Genomic DNA, 13,380 nt, shown 5'->3' on the forward strand with positions numbered 1-13,380 from the left:
AGATGTTTCTCAACGACCTTCCTCGTTTGTCCTGGCCACGACAACAACGCCAGTATTAAAACAAAGAACCTTCAGACTCCGAGTCCAGTGTCAAACTGACAAGGTCATAATTTTATCAAAATGAGCCACTGATGTATTTTAAAACCGCAAACTAATATTCTAAAACAATATACTACACTGCAAATAAACCTGCACAATTTGGAACACTTTGTTTCAGAAAAAGTGATCCTAATATGTGAATGTGCGCTATGAAGTATTCTGAATAAGCTCCGCCAGAAGAAAAGTGTTCCGAATGTGTTCTCGATACTGAACCTATAGTGCCAACACACGAGTCCAGGCAGCAGATGGTTCGTCAACACATTTGAAAACATGTTCGGTCACATTTGGGCACACTTGTAAAATCATTGCTTTCTTTGCTGCAATGAGAATGGCTAGATGAAGATTGGTTGGTTGTACTATATACTGTATGTATACAGTATTAAATTAAATAAAGTTATTTTTACTGTAAATTTTGTTACATTTTTTCAATACTCTCACTCATAAACTTAATAGAAAAAACTTTGTGCTGCGAAATTGTGACATATTTCATCACGTGTGCCAAATTCTGCGAAGCTACGCAGAATGTATTAGTAAACATTGATGTCGATTTCAGAATTTTCATCTGTAACTGTTTTGGTCTGGTTTGGAATAATTTAACGCAAGTTACTTATTTCCATTACTATTCATAACATTATGCTTAAACATTTGAAAATTGATTTAGCATTCGCAGATCGTTGAGCTCCATATTTTGTGTACATTATGCGTTAGCATTTGTACATTAGGCACTTGTACATCTCTGAGCATTCACATTTTGTTTTAAATAAACTTTAATTCATCATACTGTTTAAGTTGTAGAAAAATCTAAATAACTAAATTTAAAAATTATGCAATTGTAATCCAGATGTTTGACCATTTATTATGCTTGGAACAAGGATCCCTAACCTCTATTGTTAATTGTTACACTTTATAAATTTCTGAAATTCGAGTCTCACAATTTAAATTTAACACAAATACATAGTAAAGCAAAAAAAAATGATGTTTCAATTTTTACTCTGAACTCGAAATATGTGCAAAAAGTTATATAAGCTATGTTAATCTGATTTCTGAAACTACTAAAGCTTATATAGGCTTGTATAAATGTATGTGTGTCTCAGTACATATATCGGGCCTGTAATTGTTCAAAAAAAGGACTTGGAAACAAAATGTTTAAAATCACCGGTTTAGAAGATAATTCTGAGAAATTTACCTTTTTTTTGCCTTATTTAAATCAATTTTCCAATTTACTGTTCGACGCGTTAATAAAAAATTTTATGTTTTGAAAAATACCATGTCCTATTTAAGAAAAATTAACAACTTGATGAACTAAAATTAGATAACACATGATGAAAATTTTGATGAAAAACGTGTAATTATTGGATAAGTAAGAAGTTCATTCTGTTGCAGATATAAAAGAAATATTTCAATATTATACATATATTTCATGCAAACTATTTAACACTATAAAAGAGAGGCTCAGGGAGCCACAGACTGGAATACTCGGAATTTTCTCAGGGCTTTTAATTAAAAAATTCTAATTTTAGCTTTAATAACGCAATTCTAGGCGATATTTTTAATGTTCGGGCAAAGGTGTAGGGATACCTTCTCGAGATATTTGTTGAAACTGACGTTTTTCAAATAACGATTAAGCTGTCTTTGGGTGATGTAAAGGTGAGAAAACGAGGGGCGGCGGGGGGTTCTAGAAAAATGAATTAAACTGGAGTTTTAAAATTGCAATTTTAGATTGGTCTTTAGTAAACAATAAGGGTAAGAGTTTCCATGAATGATCCCGTCCGAAAACGATTCAGAGGTGAAGAATTAAGAACAATTTTTAGGGGACTTGAGGGGATATCCAACCTCAATGTTTCAAAATTTAATTTTAAAAGTATAGTTTTAAGTTGAACTTGAAGACGTTAGAGGAAGGAGACTCGGAGAATCTCGCCGTAAATTTAAAAAAAAAACTGATGTCTTAAAAACATTTCAGCTATATTTGATGATAAAAGGGAAAGGAAGATTGGGGGGTGTCTAATTCTAGAAAAATATTATCCAAGAGGATTTAGTGTTAAAGAGGACATATATTATTTGTGTTCAACTGATAAAGTTTATAAATGTGAAAAATAGCTTTTATAAATTAAATTTTTATGGAATTTTACAATGGAATTGACTTGCATGTAAAAACGAAGATTCTGCAATACAACTGTCCAGCAATGTGATGTAAATTTTAAAATCTGTACAAGTGTCAAATAAAATAATTAAACAAATATTGAGTTAAATGAATGTTAAGTAGTAAAACTGTAAACGATTTCTGCAGATGCGTTTTCAAGATTTCCTTTTATTGAAAAGAAATGAACGTACTTCTGTTCAAGCTCGAGTTATGTAAGACTTTTTCCTGACGTCGTTTGCATTTAAATTTCCAGACATTTGAAACTGAAATTCATTTTTTTTCGTATTTTAAAAAGCTTTGAAACAATGATCCTACCACACTAAAATTAATTGAACGTTCGACTGAAACAAAATAAGTCAGAGTTGACCAACACTCAATTAATTAAATTTTTGCCCAAAGACGATGAGGATTCCGCAATATTACTTTCTGCAGTGTGATGTAAAATTTAAAATGTGTATTTATGTCAATTAGGTTAATTTTAAGAAAATATTTTGTTTTACGTCAAGATGTGTTTAGTAAACTACAAAATAGGAGTTCAGAAGTTCTAAGTCCATCAGTTTAAAATTAATATACGTGTAAATTAAATGCGTGTTTTAATTTTAGCTGCATTAGGGAACTTATTTCTTCCTTGAGACAATTTAACTTTTTAAACAGCACTCTGTATTTCAAAGTATAATTAAGCAAGTTTGACCAGAAATTTCTGAAAACTCGTGTTTTTATTTAAAGAAAATCGCACTATTGAAAAAAATCAAGTACAACTGAAACTTTTTAAGTTGAAGTAGCCCATTCAACTCAAACATAATTCGATCCAATCGAATAAGATTGTATCTACCAATAGCACAGCCAAAAATTTGCATTGCCTCATCCAGTTGAAATTTCTCACTACGCTACTGGTAAATAGCATTCAATCAAATTGAACACAATCGAGTTGAATGTGCCATTTTTAAAAAAAAAGCAAGTTAGGTTTAATAACTTTTGGTCAACCTAATAATCAGATTTTCACAAAATTTTATTCCAGAAGTAATTTTTCCAAAAAATCATTCTGAAATAACAATTTAGAAACAGTACCTAGTGAAATATTTGTCGCTCATTTTTTTCACCAAGTGGGCGTCCATTCATAGCATCATTTCAGGGGCACATTCAACCTAACATAATTGATGATTCGATTCGAACGAATTCTATCAACTAAAAGTGAAGCCAGATATTTCCTTTACTCTACTCATAAGAAAATGTCTCGCTACGTGACTGGTATATAGAATTCGATCGAATCGAACATAATCGAGAAAAATATGCCTGTTAGTCGTCGTTGAAAACGACACCGATTTGGCTCAAAAAAAGAAAAAGTGTAAGCGCTTCTTTGAACCTCCTAGCACACCAAAAACGGAGATGCACAACCAGACTCCCCTCAGTCTACATACAAAATTTTAACTTATTACGGCATGCAGTTTTTCAGTTATGCCTGATACATTAAAACCAGGGGTGAATTCGTGCTTGGTCTTATTTGAACGCCGTTATTTTTCAAAAAAAAAAATAATAATAATAATAATAATAATTCCGCTTCCACACAAAACTGGTCAAAAATCATTATTCAATCATTTATCATTAGCGTTTCTGGTACTGGAACATTTACGAATTCACTTCTGATTCATTCGTACTTACTGACGTCACGAGAAAACTCGTGATAATGAATTCAGTAGTTATCAAAAATGGGCATTTTGATTGCCCGTACATTCATATGCACTTGCGGACGGTACATCTGGGAATGACTTAAATGGAATTTTTTGGCCTAATTCATATGAAATTGTTTTTTTTTTTTTAAATTAATGCATTTACTCCTGTCCTTTGCACAAGGAAGAAAAACTAAATTCTAACTAATTGGTAATTTCATCTTTGCAGTGAACTTTCACAGAAATAATTAGTTATTAAAGATTTTCATTGCATTTTAATGGTATAAAAGAATACTAATTTTTAATGGTCATTGGTCATAAACCGAGCAATAGACTACTGAGTAGCTCAATGGTAGGAACGTAAACAAATTAGATTTATAGACAGTAATAAAAAAGTTTTTGTTCTTGAGGAATTTTTTTTTTAAATTAATTTATGTAATCATTTGTTTTTGACACATTTTTGTTTATTTTTTACATTATTGATTGGCTTTGAAAACTTACTTATGGAAATTTATATTTCAAATTTAGTTGTCATTTCTGTAGTAAATATGATGTTGTACTACGATTTCCTGCTACTTTTTTTGCTCGTTTGTTATTTTGCTGTAAACTATTCCATTGGTTTTGAGATGCAATTAGATTTTAAATTTTCATACTAATAATGCAGATTAATAATCATATTCACTCAAAGCCTAAACCCATCATCAAGCCTGCTGTCTCAACAAAAATGAATTTAGTGAGTATTTTTTCTTTTTATAAACTTTTTTTATACTTGGGTAGCACACATTCTGAAAGGATATTAGTGATCGGAAATTGTTCCGAAACATATCCTAAAAACTGTACTAAAACGTGTACCACAAAACGTGTTCAAAAACCATTCTCTTACACTATCCATGAAATGTCTAAAAAGTGCGCTAAAAAGGATATACATGTTCCGAACAGTGTTTCTAGAAGTGTTTTGAAAACTGACCGGAAAAAGTGTTCTAAAAAAGGGGACAAGTGTACGTGTTAAAAAAGTATTATGACATGTGTTCACAAAACGGTTCTAATAACTATTACAAAAATAGTGTTCTTAAAAAGGGGGACAAGTGTACGTGTGCAAATAGTGTTCAAAAAGTGTTTGATTATTTTCAGTGTAAATACAGTCAAACTTGCTTTTAACGAGCCCTAATTTAACGACAACACGTATTTAGCGAAGAAATTAGGAAGATTTGGTTGGTACAATGTTAAGTCTATGGGAGCATGAATTTTTAACGAGCAAACCCCGCTTAAAGCGAGCAATATTTTTGTGATTCAAAAAATTTCTATTGACTATCAGCTCAGTTTATTACTTCTTGGAAAAATATTTTTAACTTTCCGAAATCAACGGAGTGTTAGTAATGAGTCATACATCCTGAAAAAAAGTAGTGACAGTCCTTTTTTTTCAACTTATTTGTGGAGTAGAGAAGCATTCGAATAATAAATATTTGTTGACGCCAATATGTTATCACTTCCGAAGTATGCTTCCGAGGATATTGTAGAGTAAATTCAAGAAAAAGCAGATGAAAGAAACAATGAAAGCGACGACAAGAACGACAAATATGACGAATTTGAAACTGAACCACCTTTATATCAATGGATTTTGATGAACTGAAAAACTTTAACCTTTTTTTGAAGTCAAGTGTCCATTTGTTTCTCCTGCACAAGAAAGATACAATGAGACAATAAGGTAGTTCAAAGCAAATTAACCAAATAATAATGATAATAAGCAAGTATGCATAAATTTTCATGTTTTTTTCATAAACTCGTTTTTACGCATGTTCGGTTATAACGAACAAATAGTGCAGTCCCTTTGCGCTCATTATAAGCAATTTCGAAAGTAATAACTTTTTTGCTGCAAAGATTTGGAGAATCGTTTTGGAATCCATGCAAAAGTATTTCTGTCCAGGTTACTTTAAACTAATTATAAATGAACGACCCAAATATGCGAAGTAAATCGTTCAAAAATATTTAGAATGCGGCAAAACAAAATAGGATTATTATCGTAAACATTGTTTAGGAATGATATAAGTTCAAACATAAAGAACCGTGAAATATGAGCTTGCCAACCTCTTGATTAATGGAAACTTGTTTCACTTGACACAAACTCCGAATCTTTTGAAAACAGGCACAAAGTCTTTATTTCTTCCACTGTTTCATCATGCATCAGGAACTTTGAGAGTGCGACGAATTTAAAAGAAAGGGAATTAGTGTTGAGCTACCATTCTTTTCTAGAGTTTCTCAGTTGGATCGAAAAACCTTTTGAATTATTCACGAACACATTTTTTATTTCCCCTGATGAGAATGTAATGAAGATGCATTACCATTCTTAAGTTATTTTGATGGACATTTGAATACGATTCCGACAAAAAGAGAACCTTTTTTACTGACAAATCAAACATTATTCTATAAGTGTGTCCGATGCAGGACTTGTCTCAAATTTAACTGAAGATGTATGTTTCAAAACCTTTTTCAGACGATTATCAAGGTTTGTAAAAAGATTGGTGATGTAATTTTTGTAATACTTTTTAAATAACGTTTCTCATTCTTCATCAATTTAACAATGACAGCAGTTCTAAAATATGTAGAATAACTCTTACACTAAAGGAAGAGATAGAAAGAGCTCAGTTTGTAATTTAAGCAATTTTCCACTCATTTTTTGGAGTATTATGTAAAAAGTATAGAATATCATTCCAGGTTTTTTACAAAACAGTCTGTGAATACTGTGAATGCTGTCTTCAAAGTATAATGAAGTTAGTAGGAAATATATTTAAAACTTGAAAATCGCCCGTCAAGTATGATGAGTGAAAATTGCTTCTACATTTGAACGAAGTCATTGCCTGTTTGGTGATGTTTTAAATTTTGAAATTGTAATCGTAGCTCCAGTGGATTAAACCTAAACTCCAGTAGGTAGCGTTTATTTGTTGACCATTTTTTCGTTTCTTCATTCCCCTGAAATGAGTCTTACCAGTAAAACAATTAAGTAACCAGATCGAGTTCAGCATAGTCACAATTAGGGATTGCAATACCGGACCAAAAATTCAATACCAGTATTCGGTATATTTAAAACGTGATACTGGAATACCGGTATTAATACCAGTATTTGAAATTTCTCAAAAATTGTTTGAAAACATATTGCTTCGTTGCCACATTTCATTTTTTTGTACAAAAATAGTATTATTATAAAAACGTATTGTGAACAAATTTAAATGAATGAACAAATGTCATAATAAAAAATCAATACTAGTAAAAGACGTAATGCATCTATTGAATTGTCTCTAAGCCAGGAAGTCATTTAAGTGCTCAACTTTCCTACAGTACTGAATTCATGCAGGTCTGTGGTACTGTTAACAATGCGTGATACACGTCCTCTAATTTAATTGCCTAAAAGTATTTTATCTTCAAAAAAAAATCCATTCTGATGCGTGTCATTTTTTGGATAAACCCTTTTGTGAGTGTGTGTTTCTTTCGTATTGTGTGTATTTCTATTATTTTTTTTATTTTAAAGCGAGTTGAATTTCCTTCCCTCAGGGACGATACTTTTCCTAGCATCATTTTCTTTTGAACAGGAGGGGTTTGCGTTTACTTTTGTTAGCCCTTTGGTTGGAAGTTTACGATTAACTTGACTAAATTTGATCTTGTTTGTTTTTCTTATTCGTTTTTGATTTCTTTTCAAAATTCTTTGCAATTATAATTATATAAATATCTGAAAATATCTATAGTTCTTTGAACGTATTTATGTTTTCAAGGCAATATATATTTTCTAAATATTATCTTGCCAAGTATGAAGCCAAATAGCGAGACGGCAAAACAAACCAATACGAGTGCCAACAGATTGCCATTTGTAATGCTAACAAGAAACAGTTTTTGTCAAAATTTAGTACAGTTGAGACAAAAATTTAAGAAAACAATCCTGCAATTGATGGTTTGAATAAATTGTTCATCGGACAAAGGGGGGAGGGCATTCAAAATTACTCTCTTTCCCAAAAGGGAAAATGAGCGATCAGGGAAATGGAAAATCAAAACACATGGTGCACAAAATACATTTGTTTTGTAATATTCTATTAGTTCATGCTTTTGAAGCTAAACTTTTGCACCAATAGATTAATTTCGGTTCTGTATCATGGGAAAATAAATTTACATTTAAAATATAAGTCGATATTTAATAAGTTAAATTGAAAATTCTTGAATTAAAACTATTTTTTATTTTCTGCTAATACTGAAATAATTGTATTTTCCTCAGCAAATACCGGTATTACGAAATTGCGAAATTGCTCGAAATACCGGTATTCCTTATACCGGTATTGCAATCCCTAGCTATAACCCAAACATCCTAACATTTTGTACACTTAGATTTGGCTAAACCGGCTGAGCATGAATCACCTCAATGGATGCCGGAGAACCAAGGGCTTAAACTAAGATCCTAATCGGAAAAAGTGCAATATCGATTACTAATAGCCACTTCTTTTCACTAGGCTTCGAACTGGAAGCCTACTTCTCTTCACTTCCGCGTATTACATTTAATGGCTTAAGGGACGTTTTCTACACACGCAAATTTTAAAATACTTGTGCAAAATTGAGAAGAAGATTTCTTTTTCTTTTAAATTGATCCATTAATTAATAAATTATTTTTCAATTATTTGCATGTGGCAACAATAAATATTAGACTAGGTGGGAGGCTATAATGAATTCCCCAAAATATTTAGTTTAGTATTACAAAAATACATACTTAGTTATAGCTAAGTCTTCTTGTTTTATCTTTATTATAAAATATAGGTATACTTAGCTAAGTATACATATTTTTGCTTTATTATAAAATATAGGTATACTTAGTGCTGTAGTTGACTACAGAAAGAGACTTCCCTCCCCATTTTTTGTTGCGAACAACAGAACTTATACCTGTATTTTGTCGAAACATGTTTCTAATTATGCTATGAATAGCAAAATAGGACAAATATACATTTCATAAATTTTATGTTCTCCGAACTAGTTCAACAATTCCTAACTGTCCCACCTGGAACCACGTTTCGTATATTTTCTCCTAAGAAACAATACACGATTTAATTGAGGATACTTACTACAGGTATGTTTAAAAAATTCAGATTTAAAATGCATCTTAATGGTGAAAACCCATTTTTCCAAGTAAAATCTTTTCCACTAGTCTTAGATCCAAAGTCTTATCTTCCATATCATCGATTGTTTACTTTGATAATAGTTCTTTTAAAATAGAATTTTGTTTTCTCAAAAATGTATTTTTGTTTTGCATTCAAGATGGAGCTTTGCTTAGAAATCTTTTGATTACAAATGTTTTTTTCTTCTCTCTGGAAACTTTTATAAGAGTTTTTTTTTCTTATTACAGTCTCTAAAATTTACCAAACAGAAATGCTTGAAGCTTCTGACTTTAGAATTACGAATGAAATTGAACATTTTAGATTGAAAATACTTTGTATATTTTATACTTGCAATACCAGCAGAAGGTGATAAAGAAAATCGTTTAAAGAAGACGGAAAATCTGCCTCCCGCCTTCCCATGAAGCAAAAGAAACTTTTTCGTAAACTAAAACTCGCACACATAATTTAGCCTAAGTTACAAACCCATCACTTGTAGTCATAAAAATATGTACTAGACTAATAATAAGTGTCCCTTATTCTCCTATTACAATTAGAGCAGAATAAGAAATACCCTCATTTCCAAAGGACAAAAGTATTGGTTTAAAATGAGTACCTTTTTTTGAATAACTATCCGACAAAAAAAAAAAAAACACGTAAATATTACACTTGGCATGCAATCTGGTCTAGTACAATCGTTTTTTGAGCAATCACGATTGCTTATTGTTCTCACTTGACCGTCTTTGATGTCCGGTTCCTTTTTCAGCTTGGACCAGAGCCCTCTGTAGCACCACCGCCCACCGCCCTCTGCAGGCGCAGCTCCTCCGGTCCTTAGCATTGTCCCCAGCAACCCGCTTATCCTGGTCGGTGGCGTCCATGTCCTACACACACGCACGCTCTTACACACACACACGCCTTCACACACATACGCATACGCCTGCGAGCGTATACACAGATCTACGCACACATTCGTAGTAATTCGACCATTATGGCAATATGAAAATGAAACAATTGATCAATCAGAATTTTTTTTTTCATTATACAACTTCAGTTCACTATGGATTTTCTAAAAATATATGTTCTACATTTACTAAAACACATAAGTCAAATCACACTGCTTGCAATGTTATAGGAGGAGGTTGCTGTCAATGAACCACATAACCCTTTTGACCTTTTTTAGGAAGGAATTGAGACTCAAACCTTATATTGACGATAGTAATAAATGCTCAGGAAAAAACTCCTTTAATAAAAATATTCGCTTTTATGTTATCTGTATTCAATAAAAGACAAAAATTAAAAAGAAATATTTAGACATGTGGTCCGTTCATGGGAACCAGTTGCTATGGATGGAACATTGAGTTTCCATCGATGAATCACATTCTCAAATAAGAAAGACAAACCGGAAAACATAAATAGTTATTAAAGGAGATAAACAAAGTTATTCAAAAAGAGAACATTTTTGAGGCACAACACAGCTGTTTTCGCCGCACTTTGCTCACCACTTTATATTTACAACCATGTAACATACTCTTCTTAGCTAAAATTTCATAGGGCCTCTTTTGAACAAATGGGAGTACTTTTTCATCCAAGTTCAAAAATTTTGATCCACGAAGATTTTACCTGACGACAAGGATTTTACTATAGCACATTACATGCCCTCAGTTATCCACTGGCATTATTTCACTTAGTTTTGTATTTTTCTCGAACAACAAACGTGCTTGAAACTGTATTAAAATTTACTTCAGCAAATACTGAATCGACTACACAAGTTTTTAAGCTGAAAATACAATAACTGAGGGGAGTTTCCAAAACTTATTTTAAAAATATTTTTTCATCATCATCACACTTATTTAAAAAGACTGATCAACTATTAAAGATAATTGAGGTGAAACTTAAATCATATTTGTATGATTGCATGAATGAACCACGTTGTTAGCTGGTTCATTCATAGAAATACCTAAGTATTCAATGATAGCAACTGCGTCAATTTGAATGTTTTTATAGTTGTCACTGCTGTGACGATTCATGATGAAACTTTAAATATGGGGAATTGTACTTGCAACTGCACTCTTTCGAATCAATGTTCTCATTTAGTTGTTCAGTAATATTCAAAGCATGTAAAAACAAGATGTAAATGTCAATCATTAGTAACTGAATAATAGAAACTTTATTTGGACGTTTAAAAATATGATTTCTTGGTTCAAGCTCCTTGAAGATTCTGCATTGGACTGTTTTAAGACAAAAGAATACACTAAAACTAATTTCGTGCCTGAGAAAATTCTGGTGGGGAAAATATCTTTGAAGTCCAGCCATGGAACAGGTTCATTGGCGGCAACCTTCCCCTAGCCTGGTTGACCGAAAGATTCGATTGCTCATACTTTCTCTACCATGCCCTAACATTTATTTTAACTAAATTTGTTAGATATCTTGTACCCAAAACATTTATTTGTTCATGCAGGCAACTTCAATGAGTGAAATTTTTTATGCTAAAACTATAACTTCATTTAAATGGAAATCTGTTCTCAAATCAGTGCAACAATTCTAAATGCATCCTTAAAATTTGAGATGCAACAGTTATAGAATTCCATTTCTCAATAAAAAATAAATTCATTATTTAATGCATGAAATACACCGCCAGCTTAGTCAATTCCAGCCGAGGACTGCAGTTTCGTGCTTATTAGCACTCATCAGCCCGGCATAGGAGTGACTGAGCTGGAGATGGAAAACCTCTTAAGGAAGCCAAAGTACCAAACAAACTGGAAGCTAATACAGAATTAGCACTGACCAGACGAGTGACCGAAGCAATGCTTCGGTTCATCTCGAATATTGAAGGCAAGGCAGGTATATTCAGTAAGTTTCCGCCCATAGCCAGGGCTAAGCCAAAAATACATGAAATTCACCGCCAGCTCAGTCAATTCCAGCCGAGGACTTCAGTTTCGTGCTTATTAGCACTCATCAGCCTGGCATAGGAGGGACTGATCTGGAGGTGGAAAACTTCTTAAGGAAGCCAAGAGTGTCAAACAAACTGTTGTACTCCAGACAGTTAGAAATGGCTTTTTGAACAATAATAATAACATTAATTGCTCTTACTCCAAATGCAATAACACTTCTATTTCAGGGCTAAAATTTTCACTAGAATCAAAATCTGAAACATTCAAATAATGTTGATATCACAACAGAGTTCCCAAGAACTCATTAACAAACGATTTCCAGCTCCCTGCCTACTTCTTGAACATGATAAATACTCCTATATGTATTTTAACAATTATTATTAATAATTTTCGACATTTGGTATCAATGACTTTGGATTCATAAACAATAAGTATCATGTCATCGAATAATCTTGTATGTAAATTATGAAAACTAAACCACACTTTTTATTCTTCCACCGAAGATTTTCTACAGGTTCTACGAAAAATCACTGTATAGATATCCCCCAAGCTTAGAAGAAAATATTTAATCTATTCAAACCCTTGGTTAGGTTTTTTTAGAAGTGTGTTAATAATTAAATTTGAATGATTTACAAAAACAAACAAATGTCTATACATTTGATGCGAAACAAACAATGCTTGTTTGCTTCACGATATTTAAATTCCTGAACAATTCAAGCAATCGATCTCTCTCTCCAAACTAAAGGATAACAAAGACTCTTTGACTATTCGAATCACGAATAAACTACAACTCCGTGTTCAACAAATCCTCTTATGCAAATATTGACTAAATTACCCAAACAATTGCTCTCGTTTTACGAAACTATACACGATATTTCATGTATTTTTGGTGCAGTAGTTTTTCTTCAAAATTATTGAAGACTTTAGAGGGAATATGTTTAGGATCGGTTTTCAATTTAAAGCATAGGAAATTGTTCAAATATTAAAACAATGGGTTTCTGTTGAATTTACTATTTTGTTTAATGAAATAACGTGAGACTAATATGGTTTGGGCATAAAGCGTAAATTTCTTTTCATATTTGATTTGCTGAGTTAATTACTTTATCTGTAATATTTATTTAAGCATTATTTTTATTCTTAATTAGAAGTTGCTAACAGTTTAGTTATGTTTGTTTAGAATTTCATCATTTGTTTGTTTTTATAAATTCTGTGTATTGGTCTATCAGCTAACTTTTTGGTAACGCGGTCGAAAAGGGAGGAATTATTTCTGCCGCAGTCTCTGTACAATAGCTATTTCAGTTATAAAAATGCTTACGGAATTAAATATTAAAATAATATACATTTAATACACCATTTTAATGACACCCATTAAGATTCTTATACACTAATAAACAATGCAGATTGAAGTTATTAATGGAAGTTCTGCTTTGTTTTTACATCCTCTATGCTGATGTGGTATA

The sequence above is a fragment of the Uloborus diversus genome, chromosome 8 (assembly GCF_026930045.1).
Source record: "Uloborus diversus isolate 005 chromosome 8, Udiv.v.3.1, whole genome shotgun sequence".
Lineage (NCBI taxonomy): Eukaryota > Metazoa > Arthropoda > Arachnida > Araneae > Uloboridae > Uloborus > Uloborus diversus.